The sequence below is a fragment of the Pinus tabuliformis genome, chromosome 7 (genome assembly GCF_031772625.1).
Source record: "Pinus tabuliformis cultivar Carrire ecotype Pingquan chromosome 7, CPIR1, whole genome shotgun sequence".
Lineage (NCBI taxonomy): Eukaryota > Viridiplantae > Streptophyta > Pinopsida > Pinales > Pinaceae > Pinus > Pinus tabuliformis.
This window is the reverse complement of record NC_142293.1, coordinates 80,274,797-80,298,837: the sequence shown is the minus strand read 5'-3', so window position 1 is coordinate 80,298,837 and position 24,041 is coordinate 80,274,797.

Sequence of the window (24,041 nt, the reverse complement as noted above, 5' to 3'; positions counted from 1 at the left end):
AATATCTCACTTGCTCTTCCTCTATGTGAAATTTCCTCATCCATGGTTGATAAATCAGTTGATGCGAGACTAAACTTGGAGCAAGCAGATGAAATATTAATAGATTTTCTCTCCTGATAAGAAACCGAAGAAGGAAAAGCTGCTAATCTACCACAAATTCTGGAATCGCATAAATAAATCCTATTTGCTGAATGGAAATATCAACTAATGAAGGCAGAAAGAGCGACATCAAGATGCATATTGGCAACAAACAATCTAGTTGAATTGATTAATGATACTCTTTATTTGTAAAATTTAATTACAGAGTGTTCTCCAGGGAAACTTCTATCAGTAAAAGCAATGGAACAGACATGGAAATAGGAGACTGAGCAAAGAGAAAGAATCATTGCATGTATACAAACTTGAACATGGAAAACCTTTTGGTTTTTACTTGTTAAACCACATAGTCAGCGGACAGCGATGAAATGCCTCACCAATGCAATCGGCCATATGATTTCCGAACTCTCTGATGCCACATACACTGCTCAGTTACACTCATGCATGAGTCATCCACCATAACTTCAACCGATGCTTGCCATTTTTCAGCTCAAGTCACAAGATAAGCAACCAATACAGTGAATCATTTTGACCGAATACAGCATGCCTATTTTTAGAAGATTTTCATATATTTGTGATTTGGTTATACCAGCACACAACATTTTTATTTCATACTTTGTTAGTTTAGATAGTATTTATAGACCCTTTCATGTTTTTAGAAAAGGTCCTCAAATTTTTATATTAAGACTTGGATTGGAAGTTGCACTAATGTACTTTCGATATATTTATTTTTATAAAAACTAGACCTGAATTCTGAGTTTTGATGAAGAATACTTTTATGTGATATGCACTATTGCTTCTTGTGAAAGTACTTCCAAATTGAAAGGCGGGATCTGAATTCAATTCATATTGGAGGAGACTCAAACACATATGGTACTACTATCTATGTTTTTGTTTCATGCTTTTATGTGAACCAACATTTATTTAATTTTGCTATTATTGATATATGTATATTCTCTTACAGCAATTCTTTCACTTATCACTATTGAATGTTTAAGAGTTGTTATTTTTCATATGTATGTGTATCAGTAATATATAAAAATTAGTGTGATAACGTTTTAATCATTACTTTGTTCAACTACTTTAACAAAGTAATTATCATATCAATTGAATATTTTTGTTTATAAGTAGAGTCATCTACATGCCTACTTGTCAATAAGAACCATCAGAAATTTCACTAAGAGAAAGACTTCCCGGGATAGATTAGTTATTTATATTGTTGCATATTAAAATAAATCATTCATCATTCCCATTAGATATTAGAAAATCGATCACTTATCCATCCCATTTATAAATCATTGGGAAACTGGTCCCATTATATCCAGTCAGAGCCACCACACCAAATGAAAAAGGAGTTGCATTTAAGGTTCAAACTGGGTGGCTTTCCCTGATGTTGATGCAGCGATTTTCGAGGCATCAACATTTTTGGCGCTAGAAGGAGGGCATGAACTATGAATGGCGATCAAATCCAAATCTATAATCCATTCTGAGAGTAAATCTCCCTCCACCTCACCTCTGACTTCTCCCTTGCATGCTAAAACTCTAGTTTTCAAGCGAGAAGTTGAGGAAACAACAACCACTGCTCAACCCCAAAACATCTCAAATAAATCAACTCTAGAATCTCCTGAAGTACAGTCTCTAATCCACAAACTTCAAGAATTCTTGATATCACCACAGAAATCTGAGTCATCTCAAGGCAGTGTGACTTCGTAATTCGTTCCTTCTCACCCCCTCACCAGACTTCAGAGTGAAAAGCTTGGTATTGAACCTACTGAGTTACCTTTGCCTAAAAGGAAAAGAGCAAGGAAGACAACTGAAGGATCTGATAGTGAAACTTTCTCATCATCATCATCCATTTCATCTTCTCCATTGCGAAGTCAACCATCCACTCCTCCACTCCAGATTGTCATTCAACAGGGAACTGCAACTTCAACATCTGTTTCCCAGCCATCTCAAACTTCAATATATGCCCCTTCCCAACCATCTGGAACTTCATCTACACTATTATCCATTAGTATCTCAACAATGGCACAGAACCCATGGAGCAATCCTGGTGCAGTTGCAATGCCTGCACCTTTGAATGCATTGCCATCTCATCCTGAAAAATGGTTGCCCAAATTCAATCCAAATGCAGGCATACAAGCAGACAAACACATAAACAATTTTATGTTGTCAGTCAACTTAAAAGGAGTTACTGAGGAAGATGTGGTTGTCAGACTTTTCCCTTATAGCCTACAAGGATCAGCTAGGTCTTGGTACTTTTCTTTACCATCAGGATCCATTACTAGTTAGAATATTTTTCAAGAATAGTTCTTAACTAAATACGGTGATGACAGGATCGCTAAGTTTCCAAGAAAGTTTCATATGCACTAGCTGGGGCCATATGTCATCAAAGAAATTACAGATGGTGGTGCAGTTCAACTCACAAAGTTGAATGGAGAACCATTTTTGGGAAGGGTAAATGGAAGCCGGTTGAAGCCTTACATAGGGGATTCGGCTCAATGACTACATGACAGCATGACAGTCTTAGCGCTCCAAGCAGCTGCAAGGGAGTGTGGGACTATAAACTACACTGCCCAGTTGGTGGAACTACGCGACAGAGGGGTTGCGTAGAAAAGGGTGATGTCACAGTATCAGAAGGTGCACAAAGGGAGATGCACTATGAGGGGAGATATCACGCAGCACAACCAGAAAATGACTGTTACAGTCACTGTTCATGATTTTGCAGCCACGAGATGGTTAAGAGGAGCAGGGGGCGGCATTTAAGGCTGAAATATTTGAAGATATGCCGCCAAATCGGCATTTATGAATGAATTTTGGGGTGAATGTTCAGATTTGAATTCAAATTTGCCTATAAATTACGCGTGGCCATCCAGCAAAGAACACTTTGCATCCTTAGAATTTTTTAGTTGTGTTGTCTATCATTTATGAATCCTCAGTTTTTCACATATTTGGTCACCAGCTCTGTGTTTTATACTTTACCTAAGGATACCCAGCAGTTTATTCTCAGCACTATGTCCGAACCAGGTGAGACTGCAAGCACCAAAGGAACTGTTGCCTCCGAAGGAGCGGCTCCAGAAGTTGTGAGCATGGAGGCTCCGGCTCCTGTGCCTACGGCACCAAGGTCGCCTAGGCTGAAGCCTACACCAGTGCGTGAAAATCCCAAGCCCAAGAAAGACAAGCAGAAGAGGCTAATGCTGGTGTGCGAGTCATCAAGGAATGACTTTGTTACCCAGGCCCAGAAGAAATATAAGCAGTCGGCAAAGGATAAGGAAAAATTTGTAGATTTGAAGGCTGAAGAGGGCACAGGGGATATAGATGCTGAGGGCGTGGAGCCCATCTCCAAATTGCCAGATAACATCCCTCAGCGTAAGGGAAAGGTGAAGGTCACTAAGGATCCAGATGCGGTGAAATTCCTCATAAATACACCCTTGCTACCAAAACACGTCACCTTTGAAGGCCCACGCATGGTGCGGATTCCCCATTTAAAAATGGAAGATTGGGATTTGGCAGACCATGAGAGGTTCCCCCACCTCGCGGCAGAGAACTACATGAAGTGGGTGCACTATAAAGAAGTTGGTGTCACTACGTTGGAGCCAGTCGAGTGGATTCGCGAAGTGAATCAGTTAGGGTCGTTGAACCTGCTGTGGATGCCCCACTACCACTGCTCCAACATCAATATCATCTGCATCAAGCAATTGCTAACCTTGGTACATGATCGATGTTTGTGGCTGAGTGCATTGATCCAAATCATAGACATGTCAATCCATCGGATCACGCTCCTGCCACATTCTGGCTTGAATCCGGCCAAGGAGTTTGGCGGAAAAACCAATGAGCACGACCTAGCAGAAAAGATGAAGAAGAAGTTCGATCTAGTTAAGAAGCTGCACGAGTAGTCCATCACATCTATCACCTACCCCGCGGTGAAAATTTCCATGCAGATCCTCACTGGTAAGTTCATGAGGAAATGTCGTGCAGACGAGGTTCTGGTGCCAGTAATCTCGTTAGCTGCACAGTGCACGGAAGGCGTGTAGTTTAACTAGTTGCACTACCTCTGCAGCGAGTTCATTGTGAATTATCGTGAGGCTCATGACAAGAAAAAAACCTTCCACTACTTGTGGTTAGTGCTCGTGCTAGTAGCTTGGGAGCTATCGGAGGACTGCCATTTTCCTCCCTTGGAGAAAGGATTTCAAGAGGCTGCACATTTTGCCTCCCTTTGGGCTACAAAGGACTCCGCATGGATCACTCTAGACAAAAGTTTTATGGGTGTTAATGGAGGCGATCCTTCGCATGGCCATCAACCAAAAGCCATGGTTGTCCCCGATTGTGTTTGAGTAGTTATCAAAGTATGCGGAGTTTAAGGCAGACTTCCACCGCGTGTATATCAGGGTGCGGAAGGATCCAAAGTAGAAGTGGTTTGATCTAACTTATATTGACATAGACAATGCCATTCAAGAGGTTATCAAGCACTGGCCGAAATATTCGAATTCTCCATATGATCTCGCTGTAGGTATTAGTAAAGGCGCAGGGAGTTCCACGGAGAAAATGAAGAAGGAGCCAGCAAAGCAGGTGGCCCATCAGTTGGCAGAGAAGCGAAGAAGGAGGTCGAGGAGAAGGCCCAACTGGAAAAGGAACGCGCTGCAAAGCAGCAGGCTGAACATGAGCAGCATGACTTAGAGCAGAGCAGTCAATCCCCTTCGCCTTAGACTGAGGAAGAGTAGCAGCCAGAGCAGGGAGGTGGCGGAGATGAAGAATAAAGCATTCCATTCCAGGTGAAGAGGTATATAGAACAACAAAAGGAGGGGCCTGGGAAGAATTTGAAAGCGACGAAGCCACCGCTGGATCCCATCACGCTCACAGAAGGCAATCTCAACGAGATCAGAGATAAAGTGCATGATACCACAGTGAAACTATTGCAGCAGTTCGAAAAAAAGCAGCTACAGTCACTAGGCACTCTTCAGAAGGATCAGCATGAGCTGTAGATCCAGACTAGCAGGATACAGGTGGGTGTAGGGCAGCTGAGCGCTGCAAAGACGAGCTTGGCACCATGGACCAGTCAGGCTACCGAGATGGTCAGATCAGTCGATCTCCGGGCAGTCGCGCTACCCAAAGGGTCTTTGAGTGCAGGATTGGCTAATGATAAGGTCATCGTGAATACTTTGAAGAACATCAGCCTCAACCTCATAGCACTCCCCAACGAGTATATTCACACGCTGCAAACAGGTGTGAGAGCGGAGCTAAGAGTGTGGGAGCAGCACGCTCTCATCTTAATCAACTAATATCGGGTGAACAATGAGAAAATTTTGGTCGAGAAGATAGAGGCCTTAAAGACAAAGGAAACAATCCAGGCACAGAATTCCCAGCTCGCAGCCACGGTGGCAGAGGCATGCAGGATAGTGTCGAAGTTGCACATACCTGAGGAGGCATCACATAAGGCCAAGATCAAGAAACTTGTAGCGGGTGTCCGCGATGCTAAGATAGAGGTGGTACAAGTTCAGTTTGAGTGCAACCTAAAAATCACATAACTGGAGCTCAAGTCACAGCCTTCAACCCCACCAGAAGTTATGGAACAATACGAAGCTGCTGTTAAAAATGCAATAGCCACTGTGGATACTGCGGTTGTGGACTGCATAGCCTTGTTTGAGCAGGCCATGGAAGTAGTGACGACCCTACAGGAAGATCTTAACCTGCAGATATTAAAAATAGAGACCTGTGAGCTTCAGCAGCAGTACGACGAAGTGCGGGTGACGACACGCATAGTGGCTATAGCATAGCGCCTCACCAAGTTGCAGGAGGGGAAGAAACTCCTTACACAAGTGGAAGCCACACAAAAAAAAGAGGTAGTCCTTAAGGCATGGTAGGATCCTCGTTGGAAGAAGCCTACCAACTCTTCACCAACATACAGGAAAATTTGGCGAACCTGCAGCATACACAGTAGAATATCAAGCAGGACAGTGAAGGACCAGCCACAGAACAGTTGGTCGAACAGGTGAAGCAAGCGGCCACACAAAGTGCAGCTGAAGTAGCAGTGGTGCAAGTGGAGTTGGGGGATCTTCGTAGCAAGATCTCTGTGCCATCTGATTGACTCGAGGGTGAGTCACAATCTTTGTGTTGGGCACCTGTTGCAATGAGGTCCCCTAGGTTAGTTTTTGGGCAAAAGCCCAAGTTTTGATGTAAAAAGATGTAAAGTCTCCGCAAATTGTGGTCGCGGAGCACGTAGCTAGTTAAGAGTAAAAAAGGGTTTTACCCTTGTTTTATGTAACTGGAGTCGGCTTTTGAAGATCTACCCATGGTCCGCGGACCATGGGATTGTATAAATAAGTGTGTCTTAGAGAGTCTAAGGAAAGTAATTAAGAAGTCTACAGGCACGAGCAAGGAAGTCTAGCACAGAGATAGGAGTCTTAGAGGAGGAAAAGGCTCTACAGTTGAGTGTGCAGAGGCCTAGAGTAGTGTCCGCAACTAAGTGCGCAAAGGCCTAAAGTAGTGCCTGCAGCTAAGTGCACGGACCCCTGCAGCTGAGTGTGTGGGGAAATTTTGAGTCTGTAAACCTTTGTTGAATATTAATAAATAAAATTGTTACAGAAATTCCTATGTTTAGTCCCTTTACTTTTGTTATATATGAATGCACTATATGCTATGATGAATGATGTTTCTATAAAATAATGATGTATTGATGCGCAACTTTACTTAATCTATATTGTTATTTGAATGCAACTAATGTTAAGTGATTACGCGAAGATCATAACGCTTCCTATTAAAGTTATTGCACACTTTAAGGTAATTTTGAGTAACTACTAATCTAAAGGTAAACTAATGTGCACTTAAGTAGCTAATTGACCTATTCAGGGTCCACAAAAGCCAATCGTAGACCTTCGCAGAAGTCTAGAGGCTGATTGGAGGAAGTTATAGCAATAAGCTGCAGGAGCATAGAGGTCTACACGAAGGCATATCTAGGTCGCCAAAAGGACATCACACTGATCTATGGGTGCGGAAACTTGGTTCCAACATTCCCCCATACTGGTTTGAGTGGGACTTCAGCCCGCGCACCGCGGATTGATGCCGAAAGGGCCAGTAGTGTAGGGATTTGTTTGGCACAACTAACTCTAAACCTGGGTGAGGACCACCTAAGCCAACAAACTGTAACTACTCTACTTTGTCTATGAGGTGTAACTACTCTATCTTCTAGTGTTGTTTTAGCACTTACCTCTTGTTCTTCACTTTCTAACTTCTTCTATTTCCTCTTTTTCACCATCGTTTGTACAGGAGTATATTTTTCAAATACTTCCTTAGATTGCCCAAGAATTTCTGTTTCAGGAATGCTTAGTTCAGTTGATGTTGTTTTAGGTATCCCTATTTTAGTTGTCTCTACCCCACGCCCTTCTTCCTCAATAAGGGATCCATGAAAAAATCCTTAGATTTTCCACTGGATATATCCATAGGTTCTTTAGTGCATGTTCTTTTTCCTTCAGCAGATTGACCATTAGAAATTCTTATAGAACTTTGTCTCTTATTGTTTCTATGACATAGTCTAGGAGGTGTAATCGCTCTTCTTTGTATAGGAAGTGCAGCGTCTCTACTCTATCTTGGAGGTGTAACTACTCTATCTTCTTCTGTTGTTTCAACACTTACCTCTTGTTCTTCACTTTTTTGCTTCTTCAATTTCCTCTTTTTCACCACAGTTTTTACATGAGTTGATTTTTCAGATACTACCTTAGATTCTATTATCACTCAGAATTTTCCTTAGAGATTATTAGAAGAAGGAAGCATCTAAGGTAACCACAAACCAATATTTTAGGCTTAGGCTCTAGCCAACCTAAGTCCATAAAGGGCTCTCTCTTTATAATTTAGCTTTGTTTTATGGGATTTTAGCCTAGTTCCTAGTGTTCATGGGGTTTTGGTTTTGATTTTGAAGGTTGGGTGGTGGAATTCTTAGAACAGATGGATAGAGCTAGGTCTTCAAGCCATTGGGCTATGGAGTCAACAAATGGATAGCATGACTGGATCAGATCGTTAAAGGGAATGTTCACAAGGCAGGCTAGCAAACCAAAATGCAAATCTTTAAGCCTAATGGGTGAAGTAATTCTAACCAAGGTAAAAGGGCACTTAAGAATCCTTGGAACGGGATCAGAATGAAGAACAGAGGATGATCATGAGCAAAGGGAAATTAAGAATGCTTTGCTATAGACCAGAGGAGAAACTACGGAAGCTAAGGAGCAATTAAGAATTCCCTAGCTAAGATAGTTTAGGAAAAAAACATTTAGAATGTAAAACAGTCAAGACCTAATGCATTCAAGCAATTTCTAAAATATCATTCCTTGTTATACATTTAGATTTTAGAAATTTACACAAAATATTATGGAAAAAACATAAGGAAAAACAACATTGAACATGAGAGAATACTTATTTGTATTTCACTTTACACAAGAATCCTGTAAAATATCTGATCTTTATTCCTTGATCTAGCAAGTCAATCCAGTCATTGATACAATATAGTTTTGATTTGAGAGAAAAAGTCTATAGAAATGTCTTGGGATCCAACCTACATACTTCGTAATGTGAAGTATTTATACAAAAAATAATTACAAAATATCTCATAACTATTTGAGATTTGATCTAGGGAATAGAATATCTTCATGCATGAAGATAGACACAGATGTAGAACTGCTTCTTTCTGTCCCTTTTATTGTGGTGTTGTTGGTTGTTTCTGTTGAGTTTTGAGCCCTTTAAGCTGGCTGATAGTTGTGGTATTTCTACGCTGGAATCTTCTTTACTTTGATCTTTCACTGATACTCTTTGACTCTGTTACTCTTTGACCCTGTTGATCTGTCTTTTACCTGTTTCACCTAGCTGCCTTCAGATTTACTGTGGTAACTTTCTGATGTAAAAAAATTTCATAACAAATCTGTCATTTTCTCCCACCATTCTGCCTCAGGCAATCTCACTTTCAACATTCTTCTGTAAATTTCGTCTTCCTCTGTGTATTTTGCAAAATTGGGCTTGGTGAGAAACAAATGTTTCACCTCATGTTCTAGGAAAAATAGGTTCTCCAATGTATCATATAATACTTTGCCTGTTGGTAGGGCTTTAATGGCCGAAGAGTTGACTTGTTCCTTGGCCAATCTCCTAAGCCTATCGCTATAGTCCGATTGGGTCATGAGTTTGTCATTGATGACCATAGGACTGGGAAGACCTTTGTCCCTCAAAATTTGAAATTTAGCCATAAACCTATCAATGGCTACCTACATGTTGTGGCACTTCTCTTCTAAGTTGAGCATGAGGTTTCTTTTGGAAAGAACCTTTCTAATCTCCAGAATGGCTTCAGTCCTATCTTCTATGTTAAGCTCTTGGAGCTCATATTTGTTCTTGTTGTTCAGGAAGTGGATGAGTCGATTTGCATCCTCAGGTTTGTCTCCTAATTCTTCCCTTACTTTCTGGATGGCTTCAGTGGCTATCTTCACCAATTCTGTTTGCTCAAATATAACTTGGATTGATGGCCAAATATCATTGACAGAGTCAATGATATTGGCCCAAAGCATCTCTTTAGTCTATCCTAGTGGCTTCTGCAGTGTCAAATCTTTCTCTAGGACTTTGATTTTCTCACCCATTCTTTGGGCTTTCTGTGTTTCTTCTCTTTGCTGAATTTGGGCAAGTTTGCAATCAATTTCCAAACTTGCCACTTTCTCCTTTAATCTTTTGAGCTTTGTAGCCTGGATGGACATCTCCTCCATGGATTTTACCAGTTCTGTTGCTTTCTCAGTTGATGTACCTGTTGTTGTAGTGGACTCAGTTGTAATTGGCAGTGTTGTGGCAGGTGGAGCTGTAGGTGCCAATGATGCTGCCATTGTGGAAGGAACTGTTGTTGACACTATGGGGATGACAGTTCTGGAAGTTGTGGCCAAGTCACTTTGCTTCAATTGAATTAAAGTGTCCAACTCCTTCTCTGTCTCCTTGAGTTGATCATTTAGCTTCAGGACCAAGTCCATGAGCTCTTCATGTCCTTGTTGTGCTTCTAGGACTTCATGTGTTTGTGGGTGATGCAGCTGGGGTATCTTTAGTTGCTTCTTAAGTGCAGAAATGCCATCTTTTTTCTTCTTAATCAGCTGCTCTGCAGCTTTTACATCTTTGGGATCGTGTCCCAACTCTATGACTAAGTCCTCTAAGGACTTGATTCTAGTATCTTTGGCCTGTGAGGAGGCCTTCTCCAACTGGAACTGTGCTGATATATTGTTAAGAGAGTTTTGTAGTTGGTGGGCAGCAATGGCTTTCCCTGTTAAGGTGGAGTATATCATCTCCCCTATTTGCTTGTGTAGCTCAATCTGGTCAATGGGATGAATATCCCTTGCCAGTACTTCAAAATCCACCCTTTTAAAATCTGTTGTTGTCCTTGGCTGCTGAGTGGTTGGCTTGATGAAGGTCATCTACATTTTCCCCTCTTTAACATCAAAGGCTGACATAAGCCTTGTTTGATTGGTAGGGGTCATCTTCAGATACTATGCATAGGTTTGGGCTTTCAGCCTCTCATTTCTAGCCTTTATTTCTTTGTATCTCTCCTTAATATCTTGGTCTTTATCTACTGGCATTCTGAAAGAGGATACCTCAACACTTTTCTGCCTTTCCAACATCTAAGTGTGTGATGTGGAAGGTTCTAGGATGCCTCCAGATGGAGTGGCAAGCCTGCTCCTATCTCTTTCTGTGCTTGTAACCTCAGTTGTCTCCTCTGTATATTCCTGTTCAGAGACAAGATTCACTCTTTGTCTCTTAGCTTGGCTTGTCTCTACATGGGCTTGTGATGTTGCTCTTTTTGAAGTAGTGGCCCCTTCCCTGTTTCTCTTGAGGCTTTTCTCCTCATTTAGAGGAGTCTGTAGAACTGGAGGGGTACTCATGGTGGTTTCTGGTTTATCTGATTTCTCTGGTATGTCTGTTTGATCTGGCACCTCTGATAGGTCTGGTACTTTTGATCCCTCTGGCACCTGTGATTCTTCTGGTACCTATGATTCTTCTGGCACCTGCAGGAAAGAACCCTCATCAAGTTGTTTCTCTAGGTCAATGAGCACATTCTCAATGTCTACTTTGGTGTTGTCCTGATCTACTAAGGTCCCTTCTACCCATTCTGATTGGTTTGCAAAGGCTTCAATTTCAAGAATGGGGTGATGAATGAAAGGTCCTAGCTTGAACTTTTGTCTCTTTTTGGTTATGAATTCCAAAGGGTCATATCTCCAAACAAAACTTCTTTGGAATTTCATGCTCTGCAATATTAAATCTGCTTCTCGGCCTGCTTCCCTAGAGTTACATATGAAGGGGCCTAGTTGGTCCTTTATTTTGAAGTTAGCCTTCTTCTTGGCATTGACAAAGTTTGTTTCATCTGCACTGATAATCTGCCTATAGTACTCTAAAGCAAATAACCTCATTGGGAGGTATTTGGGGAGTTTGTATGGTGCCAGCATGCAACCATAGATTCTGATCTCGGTATGGTTTTGGTAAAAGTACCAATCACCTACCTTGGACTTTTTTTACAATTGCAGGACCCTTTTTATGTCTGAACTGATTCTTGGAGGAGGGCTTCCTATCAACATTGTCACAATTGGATGCACAAATAGGTTAATAAAGTCAGCATATGAATATGGGGAGTGCTATTTGTGGACCAATGGAATCTAGAATATGACTAATCTGGGTTGACCTTTTGTATCAAGCTTCTGCAAGGTTAATGGAAACTTGTCTGACTGGAAATATAGAAAAAGGTGGTACAAAACAGAGGAGTATTTGAAGACTCTCTCATTGCTCATTCTGAGAAACTGGTCATGCATCCTATCAGCTATAAATTTGGCATAGTCATAGATAACAGCAGGAGGTTGCACTGGAGTGTAGATGGACATGAAAGCTAGGATAATTTCATCAATATATTCACTAGTGGTATGACCTATGACACTAGATATCATGGCTACAATGTCCTAACCAAATGGGGGAAAAATGGCACTTACATATGGAGGAGGATCCTTTGGGATATGTCTTTCTTCTTTGATGTAGGTTTGGAACATCTCAGCTAATTTTGCAGTGGTAAGTTTGGGGAACTAGTCTAATAAGCTTCCAATTGAAAGAGGAGTCAGGTTTTGCCCTGGTTGAAGTTGCAGCATCTCATTGATAGATTCAGCAGTGATGGTGAAAAGTATGGTCTAGTTAGGGGACATCACTGCTCTTTGACTAGGAATATAATTGGAATGACAATAGTGTACAATTTTTGGGAAAATGTGAACATCTGGGAACTGGTACTTGGGTAAATTGGACTCCCAAAGACCAATTTCATCAACATGGTTCAAGTATCTATCCTTTCTTCGACAGTGTACTTTGAGCGGGGATTCTAGGACAGAGGTGTCCTTTATCTGGAAATCCTTATCAGCTAAGGAAAGGTGATCCAGGTATAGATGGGGAGTGGTGACAGGCCTTACATCCATGGCAATTGGGGCAGCCATTATCAGTTCTTGTGGATTTGAGAGTGGGGGAGGTAATTTGCAGTTTTTTAGGGCAATGGTGGTTCAGTACAAAGTAAGCTTAAGTTGCTTGAGTTTCTTTAATTAATTTTTTTACTTTAACTAAGAAAACTCAGTAACTAGTTCTTAAATTGGCAAGGTTTTCTAGTGAATTATGGCTTAAATACCTGGAATTTAAGGAAAACTAGCTCTGAACAAGGCGGTTGGCAACTACGAATGGTCGAAAAGGCTCTTTGTAGGCTGAAAAGTGAATTGGGTGCTCTGTGGTGTCTATAGGGTGTAATTGGACGTAGGTTGACAGCTTCAACGTTTTCAGGTGCATGCATGGAGGTTTACAGTTGAGAAAAAACGATAAAAACAAATGATTTGGGGATTTTTGGCTTTATGCGCGAAAGTCAATTTTGGCGGGGTACAGGTGAACATTGGTGATTTCGTCGTGTAGCGGGGTGAATAATAACCATTTTTTTGTGTAGCAGGCGGGTAGTAAATGGTTTCCATCGCACCGCTTTTGGGCGCTCGGTGGTATTGGGGGGAGGTCGCCCGATTCCATATGTTGAACGACACGTAGCATCGGGGGCCCGACGGAAAACAACTTTATCAGGTGGGTATTGTTTGAATGTCGGGTCTACCTGATATGGATAAGGGTCGTCAGATGTGAAGGAAGATGATCGCACGGTGATCGAGCGGGGAAGCTGCATAGAGGCTAATGGGGGGGCTCAACGAGTGATTAAGTGTGGCGGTATTTGGGTTAATGACGGATTAAGGCAGGGTTAAGGTGTCGGGGTCATTAGCGGAGGGATTAATTGGGTTTTTTCCTAACTTAATCGTAGATCGATTAGTTAGTGGGTTTTCGAGGTTTGGGTGAAATTATAGTTTATATTTAAACTAAGGGTAGGGTTAATTTATATGTAGGAGTTAAATATATACGGGGAAATGGGTTTTTATAGGGATTTAATAAATAAAATTAGTAATTAAAAAATTGGCAAAAAGGGGACACCACACACTAAGTAAATGATTTTTCATGTTTTAATGCTTTTCCAATATTAACATAAATACTTGGGATAAGGTGTTTTTGTGGGTTTTTGCGAAAAAGGGGTTTTACATGGGGGTGATTGCTTTTCCTAGGTAAATAGTGTTTGACCTTACAAAAAGAGGCTTTATTAGGGAAATGAGGGGAAATGAAGGGGGATGAATGAACTGAAGGGGGTGATGAATTTTTATGAGGGGGTTTTAGTACTTATTGCATATAAGTCATTGAGCCAAGGGTCCGGTCCCTCCAAAAGTCAGAGAAATGCTGTGAGCCTCTTTGACTTAAAGGTTTTGGTACTTTGAACTTTATTTGTGGGAAATTAGTAAAGTGAAAGGATGAAATGGATGGAGGAAGTTAATTAATTGACTTTGTAAACCTTATGCAAACCCTTATCAAACATCTTTCTTTTCTTTACAATAATAAACTAACTAAATCTAACCTTCTTTCATCCAAGGGCTTAGATTAAACAGTTGAGCTCCTTTTATTTACTCTACCTATCTACTTACCTGCCAAGATTAAACAGTTTGGTCAGATTTTATTCTCTAACTAGCAACATGAAATTTAAAGCATGGCATAATCAAGATTAAATAATTTGATTACCATGGATTGTGGCATGAATAACAACCTACAAACAATCATTATTATGCATAAAAGTAAATAGTAGTGGCATTTTGATTTGCACACTTTCATGGTCTTATGTTTTTGGGGTTCATATTTTTCATTTTTTTGGACCTTTTCTTATTCTTTTTGTCCTTTGATTTTTCTTTTAGGACATACCCTCTTTACATTTTTTTATTTTTTTGAATATAGAAAGCAAAGGTATGTACATATGACAACTTTTAATCTCATTCATTCAAAAATTATGACTCCTATTGGTATAGGAACCTAACAGATTCCCCAAGCATTTATGTTTTATGAACCCCTACTTCAGCTGACATTCTTCTAGGTGTCCCTTTTTTAGAAGACTCTTCCTCAGGCCCTTCTTCATCAATAGGGAATTCATGATAACTATCCTCAGGTTGTTCATTGGATATATCCACAAGTTCTTTAGTGCATGTTCTTTTTCCTTCAACGTATGTACCAGCAAATGTTCATATGGAACTTTGTATGTTACTATTTCTACGACGGGGTCTAGGAGGTGTAACCACTCTTCTTTGTCTAGGAAGTGTAGTTGTTTTACTTTGTCTGGGAGGTGTAATTTCTATATATTTTGGTATTATTTCAACACTTACCTCATGTTCTTCACTTTCACTTTCCTTTGTTTCAGTGGTTAGTGCATGTGACATTGCCAATAAACCAATCCATGTGCTTCCCCGCTATTGCAATTAATAAATTATGATTAACTTGATGAGCACATGGTTGATTAAGAATCTCTTTGGAGGTTTTTATATATGCACTGTTGGGAATAATACGAAGAGGGGGGTGAATCAGTATTATCAACTTAATAACTTTTTCATTTCATACTCAGATTTATATATGCTACTTCAATGAAGAGAACTAGCGTGTGCACGCAACTGTTCTAAAGGCAACCAGCATATATCCAATGAACTTATGATTCAGTTAATTCATCATCTGTTGATCTTTAATCAATGCATAAATACTTAATTAACCATCTAAACAGTAACCATGTGTAGTAATAACATAATAAGCAATCACACATAAGCAACACACATGAACACCAAGATTTAAGGTGGAAACCAATGCGAGGGAAAAACCACTTGATGTTGTCGTCTTTTTCTTCTTTTAATATAAGAAAAACATGTTTACAATCTTGTACTGGAGCAGACTCATACTAGTACACAGGCACCCACCTACAGAAGGCACAACCTTCTCTTGTTCTCTAGATTCTACTAGAAGGGAGCTCCAACACCCTGGCTCTTGTATTTGCCGATATGTTTACTAGTGCATAGGCACTGACCTACAAAAGGCTACGACCTTCTCTCTTCCTCTAGGGACCACGTTTCATTAATTTTCAGACTTGATACTCTTGGTACACAACAACACAATCTGAAGGCCACGTTTCATCCAATTTTCATACTCGACCCATCAGCAACATTGAAGCTTAAAATACTGAAAACCCATCAACACTGAAGCAAATCACAAAAAATCAATCTAAACATTTAGAACATTGTCACCAAAACACAGAGCAGAACCCATAACTCTGCAATCAAAAACTAGAACCAACTGCAACTTCAAACCTCATATCTCATAATGTATACGCTACTTGGAAGTACTAAACCATTATGTATATGCGCCTTCACTAAGTCAAACCAACATATAGATCTGCAAGTACTAACTTAAAACTTCACAGCTATTCCAGACTTCAGTCATACCCAGATCATAACATTTACAGAATAAAGCATGCGTAAGAAATCATATCTAGACTATCCATGATCAGACCACATAATGATAATTCATTTCAGGTCTTATGATCCTAATCTATCATTAGATCTCATCCATCATCAACCACTTAGGTTCATCCTTAGTTCAGATCAAGCAAAGCATCAAAAACCCATTACATGCATATTTTATTTTGATCTAACTCTTCATAAGATATTCATTACTTGCACACGTAGCCCTTTGTCTTCTCCTCCTTATATACTTAGATCCTTTGTCAATACCTCAGACCAAAAACTTGGACCAATACCTCAAACCAATTACCTCAGACCAAAAACCTCGGACCAAAGCCTCGAACCAATACCTCAAGACCCAAACCTTGATTTTCCATCCCATACGTGCTTTTCCTTCTATGAAAGTGTGTGCATACGTATACGCTTCTTCTGTTTCGTGAGACCGCGTGTATACGTTACTTGGACAAAGTGAACCAGTGTATACTTCTTAAACCATTCTCTTTCTTCCATCTCTGGAGTCTAATCTATAATCCTTTGTTGTTAACATGTTACACTGTGAACTGTCATCTATTTGAGTTGCCATCAAGGACAACCCCTGTATCATAATGCCAACAATCTCCCCCTTTGGACTTGATGGCAACAACAACAGCAAGACACTCTCCCCCTTTGACATCAAGGGCAAAGGGCGGACCAAGATATTCTCCCCCTTTGATATACATTATGATGTCCATGCTCCCCTTGAGTATATGTAGAGTCTACAGAGATATGATTCAAAAGAATAACATGACTCTATAACTCAACTAAGTGAGTATGACTTCTGTAAGACCAATGAATCATACATACATCAATCACCCAACTAAGTGGGTATACACCAAGTTTGACTCATCCACCCAGCAAAGTGGGGATATACCAAATGTTTATACATGACTGAAATAGTAATTATTACATCATCCTTCCCATGCATAGTAGGGTTACAAATTAGGTATTTACATGAACTTTACATCCAATGATATACATGACATTTATAACAAGGACCAGCGATCTAAACAAGACCATGATAATAATCAACAACTATCATACACCATATATGATCTGCACCATAAGTATATGTCAGCAACATCAAGATCAACAGCCTATATATGTCCATCATCAAAAGAGTCACCTGAATCAAACAACTATGTGGATCAAGCAATATAAGTATCATCATGTACCAAGGTCTTCTAATATAATGCCAACAATGCATTATTAGAAACATATGCTCCCCTTGAACCTATGCCAACTGTTCACTGTCAGATCTGATCATTGCAAATATCAGTAAGAATCATCAAGGCATCATCATCAATCAGATATACATCAAGTCATCAACAACTTATGAGGATCAAAAGAATTTCTAAATAACATCCACAGACTGTAGTCATCAATCATCCAGACAGAAAAGATAATTTATAATTTTTTGAACCATATCATATCACTTTTATGAGTCTTTCCCTCTACTTTTTCTTCAAAAACACCATATATGCGACTGTGCAGCTTCTAACTTGTGTATATACGCAACTTATATTCATGATAACTGCATATGAGAATTTGAATTCTGAAGTTTCACACTTTCAACTCCCCCTAAGTCTCTTATGTCTGTATATTGTGCTATGCCACATATTTCTGACTGTACTTCCTTCTTCTTCCATACCTTGGAGTGTGATGATGTTTTCTCCTTTTGGTAAGTTGGCCGAAATTTGCTCCTGCATTCTTTTGCTATATGCCCAAACTTGTTACAAGCATAACATTTTATATGTTTCATATTCCCTCTATAGCATTCAATGGCTTTGTGACCAAACATATTGCAAGAAAAAAAATATCCCTTAAATTACCTAGAAGATCTTTTTGTGTGATGGTTATCAGCTTGAACCTTTCTACTTCTGCATCTGGCTACAACATGTCCAAATTATGACATACAAAACATTCAACATTATTCATCCAAGGAAATAACCAACTATCACTTCCATAGTTATGAGTAAATGATTTTCTTTGAATACTTTCTTTCCTTGGTTGTTGATGGGGTTGACCTCTTATCTCCTTGTTGAGAATTTCAGATTTTTCATTAGAGTTCCTTGCCTCATCTTGTGAGCTAGATTCACCTTCAATAGTTTCATGAAAACAAAGACCAGTTTTGATGGTAGGAGACCTTTGACTACTAAAAATATTATCCAAAATATTAGTACTATATTGAAATCGTAACAGTTTATCATTTTCTTCTAATTTACCTTTTAAGATATTTACCTCAACCTGATATTGCTCTTCCTTTTCTAGATATTGCTTCTTCATGATTTCTTCAGCCTTTATTCCTTCTTCCACTTGTTGCCTTAATTTGAGAATCTCATTTTCTTGTTCTTCATCTACTTGAGGTAGTTCTTCGTTCTGCTTATTTGAATTTTCAAGATCTTCTTTTAGAGAGAGGATATTAGCTTCAAGACTGTCATAGTAACTGGATCTATCTTTAAGTCTCTTGATTGTTGTAGTCTTTTCATTTACTTCATTTCTTAATGATGTCACTTCATCCTGCAGCTTTTGACATTTATCTTCTTTTTCCTTGTATCGCTTCTTACTTTGTTTCCTTCCTCCAACTGAGCTTTTAATCTGGTAGCTTCTTCTTTGAAGGCACACTCCCTTTTGTTAAATAGATCTTGTTGATCTCTAATTTTATCTGAGTCTTTTAACTTCTGTCTCTATATTTCTTTCACTATCACTTTCAATACCTTCAACATTGCATGAATAGAGAAAAGTATCACCAAAAGACCAAAAATTTGTACCTGATACTTCTTTTGCTTGTTCATCTTCAATCTGAAGTGATTCTGAATCGGAATACTTGCTTCCACCTAATGCCCAATTGTCTCTCATGTTGTCATTGTTCCTTTGAGATGTCTTCTTCTTCTGAGGCACTTTCTTCTTTAGCTTCTTTCACATTGTTTCTACAGATCTCCTTCAAGCGATCAAGCTTCCGCCAAAAGGACCTGCTCTAATACCAATTGTTGGGAATAATACTGAGAGGGAAGGATGAATCAGTATTATCAACTTAATAATTTTTTCATTTCATACTCAAATTTATATATGCTACTTCAATGAAGGGAACTCGTGTGTGCACACAATTGTTCTAAAGGCAACCAGCGTATATCCAGTGAACTTATGATTCAGTTAATTCATCATCTGTTGATTCTAAATCAGTGAATCAGTACTTAATTAACCATTTAAAAAGTAACCATGTGCAGTAATAACAGAATACGCAATCACACATAAGCAACACACATGAACACCAAGATTTAAGGTGGAAGCCCAATGCGGGAGAAAAACCACATGTTGTTGTCATCTTTGTCTTCTTTTAATATAAGAAAAACATGTTTACAATATTGTACTCATGTAAACTCATACCAGTATGCAGGCACCCACCTGCAGAAGGCTACAACCTTCTCTCGTTCTCCAACTTCTACTAGCAGGGAGCTCCAACCCCCTGGCTCTTGTATTGATTGATATGTTTACCAGTACATAGGTGCCGGCCTACAGAAGGCTATGACCTTCTCTCTTCCTCCAGGGACCACGTTTCATTAATTTTCAGCCTCAATACTCCTGGTACACAACAACGCAATCTGAAGGCCACGTTTCATCCAATTTTCATACTCAACCCATCAGCAACATTGAAGCTCAAAATACTGAAAACCCATCAACGCTGAAGCAAATCACAAATAATCAATCTGAACATTCAGAACATTGTCACCAAAACACAGAGCAGAACCCAGAACTCTGCATCAACAACCAAAACCAATTGCAACTTCAAACCTCATATCTCATAATGTATATGCGACTTCAAAGTATCGAACTAGCATGTATACTTGCCTTCGCCAAGTCGAACCAGCGTATAGATCTGCAAATATTAACTTAAAACTTCACAGCTATTCCAAACTTCATTCATACCCAGATCATAACATTTACAGAATAAAACATGTGTAAGCAATCAGATCTAGACTATCCATGATCATACCACATAATGATAATTCATTTCAGGTATTATTATCCTAATCCATCATTAGATCTCATCCACCATCAACCACTTAGGTTCATTCTTAGTTCAGATCAAGCAAAGCACCAGAAACCCATTACATGCATATTTTCTTTTGATCTAACGCTTCATAAGATATTCATTACTTGCACATGTAGCCCTTTGATCTTCTCCTCCTTATATACTTAAATCCATTGTCAATACCTCGGACCAAAAACCTCAGACCAATACCTCGAACCAAAACCTTGATTTTCCATCCCATAGGCGCTTTTCCTTCTGTGAAAGTGCGTGCATACATATACGCTTCTTCTGTTCCATGAGACCACATGTATATGCTACTTGGACAAAGTGAACCAGCGTATACTTCTTAAACCATTCTCTTTCTTCCATCTCTGGAATCTGATCTATAATCCTTTGTTGTTAACTTGTTACACTGTGAATTGTCATCTATGTGAGTTGCAATCAAGGACAACACTTGTATCATAATGCCAACACGCACTGCCTCTTCCATATGTTGTAAATATTTTAGCAAATAATAGGGAAAATTTATCAGCGGTCCATTACGAAGACGTACCAATAACTTAAAATGATAATTGAATACTATCCCAAAACATCCCTCACAAGTAATGAACTTATGAATAAATAAAGCCACATCATCCCAAGGGTGAGGAAGGGATTTTCTATCAATACCTCTCCCCTTGCTCCTTACTTTCTCTCCTCGCTATAAAAATGTTTCCCTAGTTGTTGGAACTACAATTTTCTTAGAAAACCAATGAACCCTTATCTGAGGTAAACTTGTTACCCTAGAAATAATGTCCTAATTTGTAACAATAATTATGAATCCTCTAACCTTTGAATGTTGCTCCCGTAGAGCCTGTGTGAATTCCATATAAATTTGTTCGCTGAAACCCTACAGCTTCTCAAAGAAAACTAACCACCCTACATTCCTAAATATTTCTAGGGATTTTGGATGGTGTAGAAATGAATCAACAGAGTTTGGTTCATGATGGACTGCCACTCCTCCCATGGTTGTTTAAGAGACTGTTACTGGTCAGAATTGCTCAGAGACTATTACAGGGCGGCACTTGGTCAATACAAACACTTGGGTAGAGAATATTAGTTGAATGATTTCCAAGTAGTCACATTGATTTTCACCAATGATAGCAGGAATAAGGGCAGTAGTGGATGATTACTGATTTAAGATATGTGTATAGTGTGTCAGCCAGATGGAAAATACTGAATTTAGCTTACTGTACACTACTCCCTCGACCTTAATTACAAAATTTGTTCTCAGCATGTGTAACAAAAAATTTCATAACCAATGCCATAATGAGGAGAAAAATACAATGTTACAGAGGAAGCTACAAAGGACGCTTAAAAAAATGCCATAACTAGGAGCTTAAAAAGGATGTTATACAGGAAGCTATATGTGGAGCTACATCAAGAGCTAAAGACGAGGTTAAATTGGGCGCTAAATATGGTGCTAATGTCGGCGATAAATAGCATCGACTATCTATGATCGATATAAAAAGCACCAAAATTGGCACCATCCTGAAAAATAACGCCAATTTTTTCAAAATGGTGGAGACAAATACACTAAAATGGTCAATGGAAGCAAAAGAGGGAGCTAAAGAGGAAGCTAATCACGGGAATTTGTTGTAGTGATTGCACCAAGGATTTTTACAATCTAGAGTCCAAAAAGGGGCTCCATTTTTCAATGTTAAGGGTGTGTCTATCCATCTCTAGTATCCCTTCAATATCTTTGCAACATCCTTTCCCAATTGAAAAATGAATGTTAACTAACCCTCAATCAAGATGTGAAGAACTAGCATGTATCCAACCACTAGAAAACACTCTTCTTCCATCCACAACCTTAAATGGTCTTCCTACAAAATGTTCAACCATGAAATATTCCTATTAATGCTTAGCCCACTATCTCAACAACCTAATTCATTCTTATATCTCCTTTGAGAACTAATTTAGCTTGGTTGTACTTATGTTTAACACAATGCTTAACATATTTGACAAGAGGGTCTTCATCTTCCCCCTTTGATTACCTCACTAATAACCTCACCCACAACCTGAGACTTCTACTTTTCCTTCCCAACACCCTCAATCATTTCGTGCCATGTCATCCCTAGATCCAAGATCCTACCTACGACTAAAAAATCCAAAAGAGTTAGCTAGTAAAAATGCTTCGTGAAAGTAAGCCTACTAGGAGAGTTAACCTCCTCCATCTCTATTAATACCTAATGTAGTGGACAATCTTATCTTTACAGATTGACCTTATGAGTGGACACCTTATCACCTAACTCCTTTAAACAATTTTAATGCCTTTATCATCTTGTACCACTATGCCCATACATATAAGAGGAACCTTCGCAGTTAATTCATTTAATGTAGCAACCCCAACCTCATCCCAAGCTTGATGAAACTTTGTACTTTACTAGAGATTGGGACATGTGAAAAGATTTAGACCACCTCCAATGAGTCATCCATATAGTTAACTTCATTTCCTTGTCCCATCGGCACATTGACCTACCTCCAAACCATTTCCAATGCAAAGACATAGCCAAAACCTCCATGCAATAAAACCCTCATAAATCCAATTGTAGAAGAACTTTTACGGATCCATAAAACTCATGCAAAGTCGTGCTACATATGTACTCTTACATGTCATCAAATTTTTTATTTATAAATCTATATTCCTTATTCAAAATTAATTTAGTATTTTTAAACTAATGAAACTTTCATAATGTCATAGAATTAAAGAATCCAAAAAATAATAAAATTATTCAAATGTAATTTGAAAAATATTTAAAAAAATATTGAAATGATTGATATTACTGTAAACTTAATTCTAAAATTTAGCATTATTAAAATATTTTAAAATCATAAATTAATAAAATATTTGAAAAAATAATTACCTCTCACTTAAATGTTAATTAAGAGAAAATAGCCCAAATTAATAAAATAAAAATAGGGAATGTTTGGCTAAGAATATATGTAAAGTTTTTGAAATAGTCCTCGAAGATGCACGTGGATTTGTCATAATTCAATGTATGAGTATATTAAGGTCAGCATTTGAAGGGCAAAACATTTAATTTAAACTGATTTATATAACGATTTATATAATTTTTTGTAGTGATTGCACCAAGGATTTTTACAATCTAGAGTCCAAAAAGGGGCTCCATTTTTCAATGTTAAGGGTGTGTCTATCCATCTCTAGTATCCCTTCAATATCTTTGCAACATCCTTTTCCAATTGAAAAATGAATGTTAACTAACCCTCAGTCAAGATGTGAAGAACTAGCATGTATCCAACCACTAGAAAACACTATTCTTCCATCACAACCTTAAATGGTCTTCCTACAAAATGTTCAACCATGAAATATTCCTATTAACACTTAGCCCACTATCTCAACAACCTAATTCATTCTTATATCTCCTTTGAGAACTAATTTAGCTTGGTTGTACTTATGTTTAACACAATGCTTAACATATTTGACAAGAGGGTCTTCATCTTCCCCCTTTGATTACCTCACTAATAACCTCACCCACAACCTCACTAATAACCTCACCCACAACCTAAGACTTCTACTTTTCCTTCTCAACACCCTCAATCATATCGTGCCATGTCATCCCTAGATCCAAAATCCTACCTACGACTAAAAAAATCCAAAAGAGTTAGCTAGTAAAAATGCTTCGTGAAAGTAAGCATACCAGGAGAGTTAACCTCCTCCATCTCTATTAATACCTAATGTAGTGGACAATCTTATCTTTGGAAATTGACCTTATGAGTGGACACCTTATCACCTAACTCCTTTGAATTAACCTTTACTGCAATTTTAGTGCCTTTATCATCTTGTACCACTATGCCCATACATTACTAGATCTATCAATCTACCAAAACATAAGAGGAACCTTTGCAATTAAGTCATCTAATGTAGGGAAGTCATCTAATGTAGCAACCCTAGCCTCATCCCCAAGCTTGATGAAACTTTGTACTTGACTAGAGATTAGGACATGTGA